This window comes from Vitis vinifera, chromosome 4 (assembly GCF_030704535.1).
Source record: "Vitis vinifera cultivar Pinot Noir 40024 chromosome 4, ASM3070453v1".
In the NCBI taxonomy this organism is placed as follows: Eukaryota; Viridiplantae; Streptophyta; class Magnoliopsida; order Vitales; family Vitaceae; genus Vitis; species Vitis vinifera.
The window spans coordinates 19408619-19421159 of NC_081808.1; the positions used below are offsets into that span (position 1 = coordinate 19408619).

The window sequence follows — 12541 nt, forward strand, 5'->3', positions numbered from 1 at the left end:
GGGTCGCTCTTTTGGCAACTCTTTTAATTTAATGTCGGTCTTTATTTATCAAAAAAATAAAGGTAGAGGTCAGGGAGGATGGCAATCTTGGAACTTTAATGAGCCCCAATGTCAATTATGTGGCAGAGTTGGACATGTTGTAATGCAGTGCTATTATAGGTTTTATCCATCATTTTAGGGTCAACTTTCTTTTCAAGGACCTAACACTGGTTTTTCATCCAACTGCACCAATAGCAGCTATGCTTGCCACTCCAGAATCTGTCTATGATTCAAATAGGTATCCTGACTCTAGGTAACAAATCATGTAACTCCAGATGTGAACAACTTGATGACAAAGTCTGAATTCACTGGACAAAATAGACTCTTCATGGACAATGGAACAGGTTTGCATATTCAATACATTGGACATTCTTCCTTTCTATCACAATTCCCAAATTTCTTTCTGTGAAAATTTTGCTGCATGTTCCTTCAATAACCCAAAATTTCTTAAGCATTTCTAAATTTGCCAAGGACAACAATGTATTCTTTGAATTCTATCCTAATTTATGTTTTGTTAACATTCAGGTCTCCAAGCAGGTTCTAATGGAAGGGAGGACTTAAGCTTGGTTTGTAAGCGTTTGATGATTCCCATGTCAAGATTCCTTCAAAGCAATCACAACCTCATTCCTCCGGAAGTCCTTTCAATTGTAAACAATGTTCAAGTAGCCAACTCATGTTCAGATTCCTGTAATTCTCTCACTTCCAGCCCTAATCCTTCTAATGTTGATCTTTGGCATAGCATATTAGGTCATCTATCTACTCAAGTTGTAAAATCTGTACTTTCATCTTGTAATATTCTTATTTCTAATTAAATGAACCCAAGCTTTTGTTCTGCTTGTTGTCTTGGCAAGATACATAAATTTCCATTTGACCTGTCTGAAACTCAATACACAGCACCCCTTCAGTTGATACACTCACACTTGTGGGGTCCTGCATCTACAGAGTCTTCTAGTGGATATCACAATTAGATCCATTTTATTGATGCCTTTTCTAGGTTCACCTGGGGTTTATCTTTTTTGAAACAAGTCAAACGCTTTTAAAACCTTGGTAAATTTCAAAACACAGGTTGAATTGCAACTCGGATTTAAGATAAAAGCTATTCAAACAAACCAGGGTGGAGCATATGGAGCCTTTTCTGAATTTCTTTAATCTCATGGTATTATTTAGAGAACTTCTTTCCCTCACACTCATGAACAAAATGAGGTACCAGAGAGAAAGCATAGACATATTGTTAAGAATGAACTTACCTTGTTCACGAAAGCTTCCATACCTTTCAATCATTGGAATGAGACTTTTTCCAACACTTGTGTTGGATAACAAGTCTCCCTTAGAGGTCATGTTTAAAACCCCTCCAGATTATTCTTTCCTTAGAATTTTTTGTTGTTCCTGCTTTCCTAATATTCGACCTTATAACAAGAATAAACTTCAGTTTTGTACAATTGAATGTACTTTCCTTGGCTATAGTTTTAACCACAAAGGTTATGAGTGTCTTGATCCAAATGGTAGAATTTTTATTTTTAAAAATGTTATTTTGATGAAATATCTTTTCCGTTTGCAAAAAGAATTCTGCTGCGTTGCTCTTGTTCTAAAACGAATACTTCAGTTGGGCCTTTAGCCACTCCACCTATTCTTTCCATTTCTCCAAATCGTTCAACCATGCAATCTTCTCCAAATCAAACAGCTTTAGGTCATTTTATCAATCTGTCTGGTTCCTCATTTTCAGATAAATCTAGTGCTTTATCAGTTCCTACTAATGTCCAAATTGTTGATATATTGCAAAATACCTTAGTTCCAAGTAGCCATTCTGAAAATTCAACTTTTGATGCAGTTACTACTGATATTTCTGTAGCTACTCAGTCTTTGCAGATCATCTCAGGAACACTCATGCTATGATTACAAGATCAAAAAGTGGAGTTTTTAAACCAAAGGTGTTAATGACTGCTGTGTAACCAAACAGTGTAGAAGAAGCTTTAGGTAATGACCATTGGAAAGCTGCTATGACTGAAGAGTATTTGACTTTTATGCGCAATAAACTTGGTCTTTAGTGTCACTACCAGCAGGAAGAAAGGCCATATGGAGTAAATGGATGTTTAAAGTGAAAGAAAAACTTGATGGTACATTTCAGAAGTATAAGGCCAAATTAGTTGCAAAGGGGTTTCACCAGGTGGTTGGCTTTCTTTCAAATGAAACATTTAGTCCAGTAATTAAGCCTATAACAATCAGAATTGCACTCAATATTGCTTTGAAAAAAGAATGGCTGGTTCACCAATTAGATGTTAATAATGCATTTTCAAATGGTGTTCTATAGGAAGAGGTTCTTATGGAACAACTAGTTTGCAATTTGCATAAGGTTCTATATGGCTCTAAAACAACCCCCATGTACTTGGTTTGACTGGTTGAATGATGCTCTATACTCTTTTGGCTTTCTATCTACTAAATCAAACTCGTCATTGTTTACTAGTCACACCCAAGCATTCTCATACATTCTTGTATATGTGGATGACATTCTGATTACAAGAAGTGATACTAAAGTTATTGCAAGCCTCAACCTATTTAAACAAGTTTACTTTGAAAGACTTAGGGATAGCCAACTATTTCTTGGGAACCCAAGCTTAGCTTACAAGTGAAGGCATTCATCTCTCATAGACCAAGTACACTAATTTGCTATGTAAAGCTAAAATGCAATATGACAAGCCTCTCTCAACCCTAATAACAAGTGGCTTGAGGCTCTGTGGCTTTGAGAGTAATCCAGTGGAAGACACTCGTCTCTATACATCCATTGTAGGAACTCTACAATATGTGGCCATCACTTGACCAAAGATTACTTATAGTGTCAATTGACTTTGTCAGTTCATGCAAAATCCTTTGCAGTCACATTAGAAATCAATAAAAATAATACTAAGATATTTGAGAGGAACACTCCACTTTGGCTTGCAATAAAAAGAAAGTCTACTCTTGACTTGATTGACTTTTGTGATGCTAACAGGACTTCGACTCTAGATGATAGAAGATTTACTTGAGGATATTGTGTGTACTTTGGCTCAAATTTGTTTGCTTGGTATTCAAAGAAACAACATTCTAGGTCTAGTACAAAAGCAAAATATAGAAGTTTGGAACATCTAGCTGCTAAGATCACTTGGATACAATCTCTACTTTCAGAACTCAAAATTGCTATTTCTAGGGCTCCAATGATTTGGTGTGACAATCTCAGCACAGTAATGCTTGCAGCAAATCGTGTCCTCCATGCTAGAACAAAGCACATCAAATTAGTTCTATATTTTGTTCAAGAAAAGGTCTTAAAGAAGCTCGTTGAAGTTTGTCATGTTCCTTCAATTGGCCAAACTGCTGATGTTCTTACAAAGCTATCTCTAGTACTCAATTCTTAACTTTGAGAAGCAAACTCTAAGAAGAAAATCTTTCTACCCTGAGTTTAGGGGAGAATGTCAAAGACCTTAGTTAGGCTATTATTATGGTTTGTCATTGTAGTTAGAAGTGCTTAACAAGTGTCATTTTGAGATTAGCTGACTTAAGTTTTTTATTAGAAAGTAAGTAGGTGTTTGGTAAACCAACTTAATAACTTAAAGTGATTTAATAACTTAATTTAAGACATTAAGTAAATTAAGCATATTTAATAAAATAACTTAATGATACGACTTAAAGTTAAAAACTGCTTTAAGTAATAAATAAAAATATGTAAGTCAACATCTTCGTTTTACCTTTTTATCCTCATTTGTCATAATTACTTTCACGATTTCTTTTGCTACTCCACAACCCTCATTGTTACTCAACCTCATTTGCCCTAGTTATAATTTATGAGGGTAAATATGTTAGTTTGTTGATTTAGAATAAATTTTAAATTAATTTTATTGAACAACCTTAATACTTAAAATAAGAATTAAGTAATAAATTTTAAGTCAAAAATTTAATAATATTTTTACTTAAAGTCAACTTAACTCGTTAAGTGATAAGTATTAAGTTTTACCAAACACTCCTTAAGTTAGTCATTGGTTTTGTATACCTCTTGTAAGAAACTGTTTATTCAGAATGCCATTGCAGAATTCAGATATGAATTCTCTTTCTCTACTTCTTTAACAGGTATAATTACGAACAAGCTTTGAATTTTCAATTTTTATCCAAATTTGAACTATAACAGGTTATGGAAATATTGAGTAAGATTATGTGAAACCGAAGTAAAAAATTAACAGCAGAAGCAATGATAATGACGATGTTGTTTCCACCTTGGGGGAAAGGAAACGAAGTACCTTTTGCAGAACTCAGATGCATTGCGTGCGCCGTTGTAGCAAACAAACCACATCAACAAAATCACCAAAATGTCTACCATGCATAAGAAATCCAAACAGCTGAATCTCCAAAACTTTCCCTCGATCATAAAAAATAAAAAAATAAAAAATGCAAATCTAGATCTTATGGTTCCAGAAAACCCTAGTTGGAACAAGCTCAAAATCCTTGAGCAATAATAGAAGAGAAGGATACTGAAGAGACAACGCTCCCACCAATCTAACATGTAAAGTCCAAAAGTGACATTGTAGAGATAGATCTTGCGCTGAACCCAATTCATTGACTCCGACCTGAGATTAGATTTGAAGAAAATGTAAAACCGAATAACTGATCGATTCAAAGACTGCAGATAAACTATAGAATGCTTTCACCTTTTAATTTCTGATTAAACAAAACTCCAACCGAGATTCTCGATTCCCTTCGATTTTCGGATCCGCTGACTGGTCGTTGATGAACTGCTTACTGTTGAATTGCGAAGTGTTTATATTTACTGGGCGTCTAGAAAAAGGAACAAAAAAACAGAAGTGGCTCTATATACATATACAGTTGTCGGGTCGAAATATTGCCACGTGTCCTGTTTGATCGTCACGTTTAAAGTGTGTCATACACGCGCTAGGACAACTCTTATAGGAAAGAAAGAAACGAGAAGTGCTGCTTCGTGGATGTTGTAACCCAAGTTCCACCGTGTCTCACGGCGCAGCATAAAAACGCAGGCGAGATGTGCTTCAACGGTGAAAGCTATCTTTGGCTCCTACAACTGACCTTCAAATCTTATCATCGTTGCATGTGGTTTAGAATTAGAAAGTACAAACAATTATCTTTTATCGTGGAAGTGGGAAAAACACTTTGGGTAGATAAAAATACACTTCCCATCAAAAAAAACTTTTTTATATTGTAAGATTATGTTACTTTGCGATAATAAGATAAGATATGTATATAGTATGATATCATATTTTATTAGATATAAAATAAATATTATTTTTAATATGATATGATATCTTTTGATATATCCTATCAACATGATCATTATATATTAAGGTAGCATATGCAATCAAATATGTTATGTTATATTATATTTATATTTAATTTATAAAATTAATTAAAAATAATAATATGAAATATATATTATTTTAAATATTTGAAATATAAATTATATCCTCTTCTAATATTTTATATTTTTAAAAAATAAATTTTTTATTATATTTAACAATATTCATGATTAAATATTTAAACTTTTTAAATAACATTTTTTTTATAATATTGTAGACCCATTTTGGGGCATGATTCATTTTTGTTTCCTGCAGATATTTTAGCCAATGTCACTACCCAGCGAGCCACGTGTCGCCTCCTTAGTGGCTACAAGAGAATCAGCCTTGCTTTTTGGGAGACAAATCAGATGATGACCGGTGTCAAGAAGATTCTGGAAAAAGCTGATTTCTGTTATGAGGAGCTGATGAGAGAGAGGATGTGGTAAAAAGTAGGGGCTACGGGATAGTTTAGTTTTGGGGTGATAGCAGGCTGCTTTTGGGCTGTGAGGGAGGAGGTCTAGGGAGAGAAGATATTTTGGGAGGATGTTGCTCTTAGTTTGAGGGAAAGCTGCTAGGGGGTGGGATCTTTCTGCTTGAGGGGAGCCAGAGGAGAAGACTACTGAGGAGCTTTCTTTGGGCAGGGGAAGGGCATTTCCTGGAGATCCACAGAAGAAGCAAGAAACAAAGGAGAGAGGCTGCAGCTTGCTGAGAACCAAATGACTTTTGATCGAAAGGATCGCTCAGGTTTAGCTATTTTTACACCTTAAGTTCTCCATTATTTCAGTCATTCGATGTTTCTTTCTATCATTTGGATGTTTATTTTGGCTGTCTAATGTGTTAAACCTGTTTCTCAGTTCCCGTTGGCTTAGTCTCTGCTTTCCCCTGTATGTGTTACATTATGATTATGCTATTTGTTTGTGTGTTAAAATCAGTCAAGAACCTCCCACCGGTTCTTAACTCTCAGTGTTTTTCATGGAAGAAAGCTATATTTAATAGTATTATTTCTTCTTGCACGTGCTCTGTTTCCTTCATTGTGTCTTTCGTCTCTGATATGTTTAGCATGAGTATCATGTTTGGGGTGGGTTGCCTGCATTGGGATGTCTTTGAAAGAGCTCAGTAGCAAAACCTCTGGGATTCATGTGACTTATTGCCCATTCCTTGGGTTGGAGTTCATCTAGCCAGCGAAGTGCCATGGCCATCACTCTACAGAAGTTTCCATGGCATCCTGTTTGAGAGCTTAGTTCAGTGTTTGAACTGAGGCTCTAACGTATTGGTTGAAATCGTGTTTGGGGGCTATTCGGGCAAAATCTCGAGTTCAATCGATTGGTGATTGCAGTCATGCGTTGCTTCATGCGTTACTCACCGGGAAATTTTGTGACAGTCCCAATACTTTCAGAACTTTGCACTTTCTGTGTGAGAGGTGCTATTAAATTGTCACCTGGTAGTGATAATCATGATTTGACAGATGAAAAAGATCCTAAGATTGTTTACCATGGGTACAACTCATCTATAGTGAGAAAAGCTTCGCTTTTCTCTCTCGTCTTCTGCTACTTCTCAACACCTCCAGGACCTGCTATTACTTTCATGACATTTCCAGAAGTGAATGAGATCCTCAAGGGTGCGGTTGTATATTCTGTATTATTCCTCAGGGCTTCCATCACTGCTGCTCTTCACTGGTTCGTAAGCCCGTACGCACACAAACTCTGATGGCAGCCAGGTTCAGACACATTTAGGGTGGAAATGATGTCATGGCTGGTAACATACCTTCTAAGTAGTACCCATTGAAGCAGCGTCCAACATTTGCTGATAAACTACAGAACCAAGCTAAGAGGTCCAGCATAACGGACAGTGGTCAGATGTGAGTAACCAAGTGGAACCCTCTGCATGGGAGTCATTACAAGCCATCAGGCCTTTGCAAGTTCCTCATTTAACAAATTGAATGAGTGCTCCATTACTTTTTATGCTTTAAAGTGGGTTGGTTGAGGAATTGAAAAATAAAAAATAAAGCAAGCAAAGCTGTCCTCAAACGACGCCGGCGGCGAAATGCCTCCGCCATCACTGGAACGCCAAGCAACCATTGAAGCTCCTTCACTTTCCCTCTCCTCTGATGGCCGACGAAAAACTTACTGATGCACCCACTCACAGTTGGTGGCCTCTGCAAAACCAAGATGTTGAGTCTCCTTCTCGTCTTTTTGCAGCGATATCATCACTCCTTGTCCATCTTGTGCTTGTGCTTGCCAGAATGATAACAACTGTGTCATAAGTGGTTCATCCGTTTACAAGTAAGGCAAATAACTGACAGAAAAATAATACTTCCCGGTTCTTTTAATCCTCTATACGCCAGTCACCTTAAGCTCTTGAATGTTACCACCAGCATTTGTGGTCATGATGGGTATCCATGCTTTGAATTGTCAACTGTCAATGCAGTGTTTTCGTCATTGGTGCAAACCGGACTGTGAGGCTTATCCATCCCAAAATACCATGCATGGGGATAACTAACCTGGTGAATCCCTAAAGGTCATTAGGCTAGATGGTCTTGGTCACTCGACTGTGAAGATTAGCAAGATCCAAGAAATAAGAAGCTCTGAATTTGCTTGGATCAGACAAATTAGTGGTCTCATCAGATAAACAGCAGATGAAGGCTCTTTCTAGATTACTCGACTTCATAATTGATACTGCATCAGGTGATCATCCATTTGATCCATTACTTGTCTTTGTTAAGGACTGTCGGAGTCCTAATTCTGGCGAGGTTCCCAAGAGGAGTTCCTTGGGCGCGGTATCATGGAATCTATAAATATCTGCATGTCAGTATCATCTGGCACATGAAAAGCTCCCAAGTCAGATTCCGTTGAAGGGGATTGTGAAGATATGCAGAATTGTAAGCAAAACAGAGGAGAAAACAGAGGAGCACTCAAACGTGTATTGAAGTTGAAATTCTCCTTACATTCAGATGAAATAAAAATGTACAGGTGAGGTCTATTTATACACTTGAAATGGATCAATAAAGTTGTTAAGTATTGACAACTGGCATAACTAATTTAACTGACATTAGTTAGATGAATTCTGTTTGGCTATTTGTGATTTTAACTCTAATTCATCTATCAGATTTTGGATATTCCAACACCCCCCCTCAAGATGAGAATGAATGTTTATCATTCCCATCTTGCTGATAAGATGATGAAAATTGAGACATCCGAGAGGTTTGGTCAATATATCCACCAGTTGATGCTTGGAAGGAATGTGGATTATTTTGATCAAACCCTCTTGCAATTTCTCTCTAACTAGATGGCAATCGAGCTGTATATGTTTTGTTCGTTCGTGGTGTACTGGGTTGGAAGCTATTTCTGAAGCAGGTTTGCTGTCAGTATACAGCAGTGCTGGTTGAGGATGCTTAACATTCAAATCAGCCAACAAATAAACCAACCATTGAAGCTCACAAGTTGTAGTGGCTAAAGCTCTGTATTCAGCTTCTGCCGAGGACCTACTTACAGTAGGTTGCTTCTTTGATTTCCAAGATATGAGAGAGTCTCCTATGAAAACTGTGAAACCAGTAACACTTCGCCTAGTGTCAATGCAGCCACCCCAATCACTATCAGAATATGCCTTTAAATGTAGATCAGATGAAGCCTTTAGGAATAAACCTTGACCTGGTGTTGCCTTAATGTATCGAAGAACTCTTTCTGCAGCTTGTAAATGTGTTGAATGAGGATTAGACATAAACTGGCTAAGAGCTTGTACTGCATATGCCAAGTCAGGTCTAGTGATTGTTAAGTAAAGAAGTCTGCCAATGAGTCTTCTATATGATGCAGGATCAGACAATAAAGGACTTGAATCATTGGCAGTAAGTTTTAAACTTGATTCCATAGGAAAACCAACTGGTTTAGAGCCAGAGAAACCACTATCTTTCAATACATCCAGAGCATACTTTCGTTGAGACAACACAATACCTTTTGCTGATCTGGCTACTTCAATGCCTAAAAAATATTTCAGTTCACCCAAATCTTTTATAGTAAAAGATTCATGGAGAAACTTCTTCACAGCATCTATTTCCTTGAGATCATTTGAAGCTATTATAACATCATCAACATAGATTAATAGAGCAATGAAACTAGTTGATGTTTGTCTGATAAAAAGGCTTGAATCTGCCTTTGCTTGACTGAAACCAAACTTGAGTAAAGATGAAGACAACTTTGAGTACCACTGCCTGGAAGCTTGTCTCAAACCATATAAACTCTTTTTGAGTTTACAAACCCGAGGGTCATTTGGTGTTGAAAAACCTAGTGGCAATTGCATGTAGACCTCCTCATTTAAGTCTCCATGTAAGAAGGCATTATTTACATCAAGTTGATGTAAATACCATTGTTTAGCTGCTGCAATAGCCAGAAGCACTCTAACTGTTGTCATCTTTGCAACAGGAAAGTATGTGTCAAAAAAATCAAGCCCCTCTTGTTGAGTGTAGCCCTTGGTTACAAGCCTGGCTTTGTACCTTTCTACACTTCCATCCGCCTTAAATTTCACTCGATATACCCACTTACAACCTATAGCAGTTTTGTTTGGAGGTAAAATTGCAAGATCCCAAGTTTTATTATGCTCAAGAGCTTTTATTTCATCAGTCATGGCAGTTTGCCAATGAGGAATTGAGACAGCCTGTTTGTAAGTTTTTGGTTCAAAAGTGGATGAAATAACAGAGATGAAGGCTTTGTGTTTGGAGGATAATCTGGAATTAGATAAAAAGGAGAATATGCAATAGGGCTTACCAGATGAGGAGCAGCTTGAAGGTGCTTGAGTTGCTGAATCAATCTTAGTCATATTACCACAATAGTAATTCTGCAAGTATTTAGGTAAATGGTTAGTTCTTTCAGACGTTCTAAGACTATTAGCATCATTGTTTGCATGAATTGTATTTTCAGGAATTGAAGATTCAATAACAGAGGTTGGATCAATAGAATTTGTAGAACCAGAAGTTATAGAAACTAAGTTGTTTGGTTTGCAGGATTTGGATTCATATATTTGGGGAAAATCTGGAAAAACAAAAGGTTTGTGAATTGTGTCTGGAATCGAGGGAAATGTAGATTCATGAAAAAGTACATTCCGAGAAACAAAAGTTTTGAGAGTTGTTAAGTCAAGAACTTTGTATCCTTTAATGTTTGGTGGATAACCAAGAAAAATACATTTTGTTGCTCTTGGATGGAATTTGCCTCGATTGTTTGTGATTGTACTAGCAAAGCATAAACAACCGAAGACTTTGAAGTAATTGTAGTTAGGTGGCTTTTGAAACAATAACTGATATGGTGTTTGATTATTTAGAATGTATGATGGAGTACGATTTATCAGATGTGTGGCTGTTAATACACAATCTGTCCAATAGGATAAGGGTAATTTTGACTGAAACATGAGAGATCTAGCTACATTCAATAGGTGTTGATGTTTTCTTTCAACCCTTCCATTTTGTTCAGGTGTTTCAACACATGATAATTGATGAATAATGCCATGTTCTTGATAGAAAGTAGGCATATTAAATTCTTGACCATTATCTGATCTAAGAGTTTGAATATTAGTGTTGAAATGAGTGTGAACATAAGCTAGAAAGTTGGTAAGTATAGCTCGAGTTTCTGTTTTGGTTTTCATTAAGAATAACCAAGTGAATCTTGTGAAATCATCAACAATAGTTAGAAAGAATCTGTAACCAGAATATGAAGGAATGGAAAAAAGCCCCCAAATGTCAGTGTGAACCAATTGAAAGGCTTTATTTGATTGACTATTTGATATAGGAAATGGTAGCTTTTTCTGTTTAGCTAATGGACAGATCTCACAAACTTTGTTATGAATAGCCTTTACAGAAGAATCAGAACTATTTATGAGTTGTATTTTTGCATTTGGAATATGGCCTAAACGAAAATGCCATAGATCAGAATTAACAGTACAAGACTCAACTAAAGAACTAGAAGGTAAACCAATTGAACTAGAAAGCATTTCTTTATTTGTTTGAGCAGATAATTGTTGAAGATGGTATAAACCAGATTGAACTTCAGCAAGCCCAATCATCCTCCATTTGCTAAGGTCCTGCAAGATACATTTGGATTGAAGAAAAAATAATCCAATTGAATTATCTTTAGTTAATCTTGATGCAGAAACAAGATTGACATTGAAAGATGGAACATAAAGAGCATTGTGTAAAGTAATATCAGGTGAGAATTTTACAGATCCAGTGAAGATAATTGGAACTGTTTGTCCATTTGGTAAATGAACTTTGGAAGATGTTTTAGGTAGAACAATCGAGTCAAATAGAAGGGGAGAACATATCATATGATCTGTTGCTCCTGTATCAAGAATCCAAGTAAACTGGTTCTTTGATGAAGAAACTGTATTGCAGAAAAAGGAATTACCTGAGGTGGATGCAACATTGACAGTTGCATTAGAATTTGTGTTTGAGCTGGAAAGGCTGTTTGCTAGAGTAAGCAGATTTTGGATTTGTTCTTGAGAAAAAATCATGTTGGAATTACTTGAATTTTGCTCCAAAACATTAGTATTATTTGCAGTGGGCAATCTTTGAAAATTTTTGGCTGCAGTTGGTGTAGAGTTGAATCTTTTTCCTCTTGGTCCTTTCCATCCAGGAGGATATCCAATTAGCTGAAAACATTTATCAACTAAGTGACCTGAATAACCACAATGAGAGCAGATTGCATCAGACTTTCCTTTCTGCTTTGTGAATTGAGTATTACTTGTTGAAACGATTCTTGATGATTGTTCAACAACCATTGCTTGTGAATCAATGGAAATGCCAACTGCATTAGTTAATGATCTTTGACTCTCTTCTTGTAAAAGTAGGGAGAAAACTCTGCTCATAGATGGTAAAGGAGATTGCAGTAGCAATTGACTTCTAATTGCTGAATAAGAATCGTGAAGCCCCACAAGAAATTTCATTACATAGTCTGATTGCTGTCTATCAGTCAAGTCCTTCAAGATATTACAAGAACAACGATTCAGGTTCCCACATCTGCAACTGGGAATAGGACGATAGCTAATGTATTCATCCCATAAAGCCTTGAATTCACTAAAATATTCAGTGATAGATTTTGAATTTTGAGAAATGGAACTTAAGGATTTTTCCAAGGAGAAAACCCTTGGTCCATCACTTCTGAGATATCTGATTTTCAGCTCCTCCCAGATATCAA

At 36.4% G+C, this 12541-nt stretch overlaps 1 protein-coding gene across 10 annotated transcripts in view; it reads left to right on the forward strand.

Annotated features, from left to right (window-relative positions):
- The first annotated feature begins 5856 nt into the window (after window positions 1–5856).
- The window catches only part of LOC100247859 (uncharacterized), a 46921-nt gene continuing 40236 nt past the window's right edge, over window positions 5857–12541 (forward strand). For 4 of the 10 annotated variants that reach the window (XR_009465537.1, XR_009465538.1, XR_009465541.1 and 1 more), the window contains exon 1: window positions 5858–6110. The gene's annotated coding sequence lies outside the window, so the exon portion shown is untranslated. Of the gene's footprint in view, window positions 6111–12541 lie in introns of all 10 variants that reach the window. The other 6 variants (XR_009465542.1, XR_009465543.1, XM_059736401.1 and 3 more) reach the window with 3 other exon arrangements.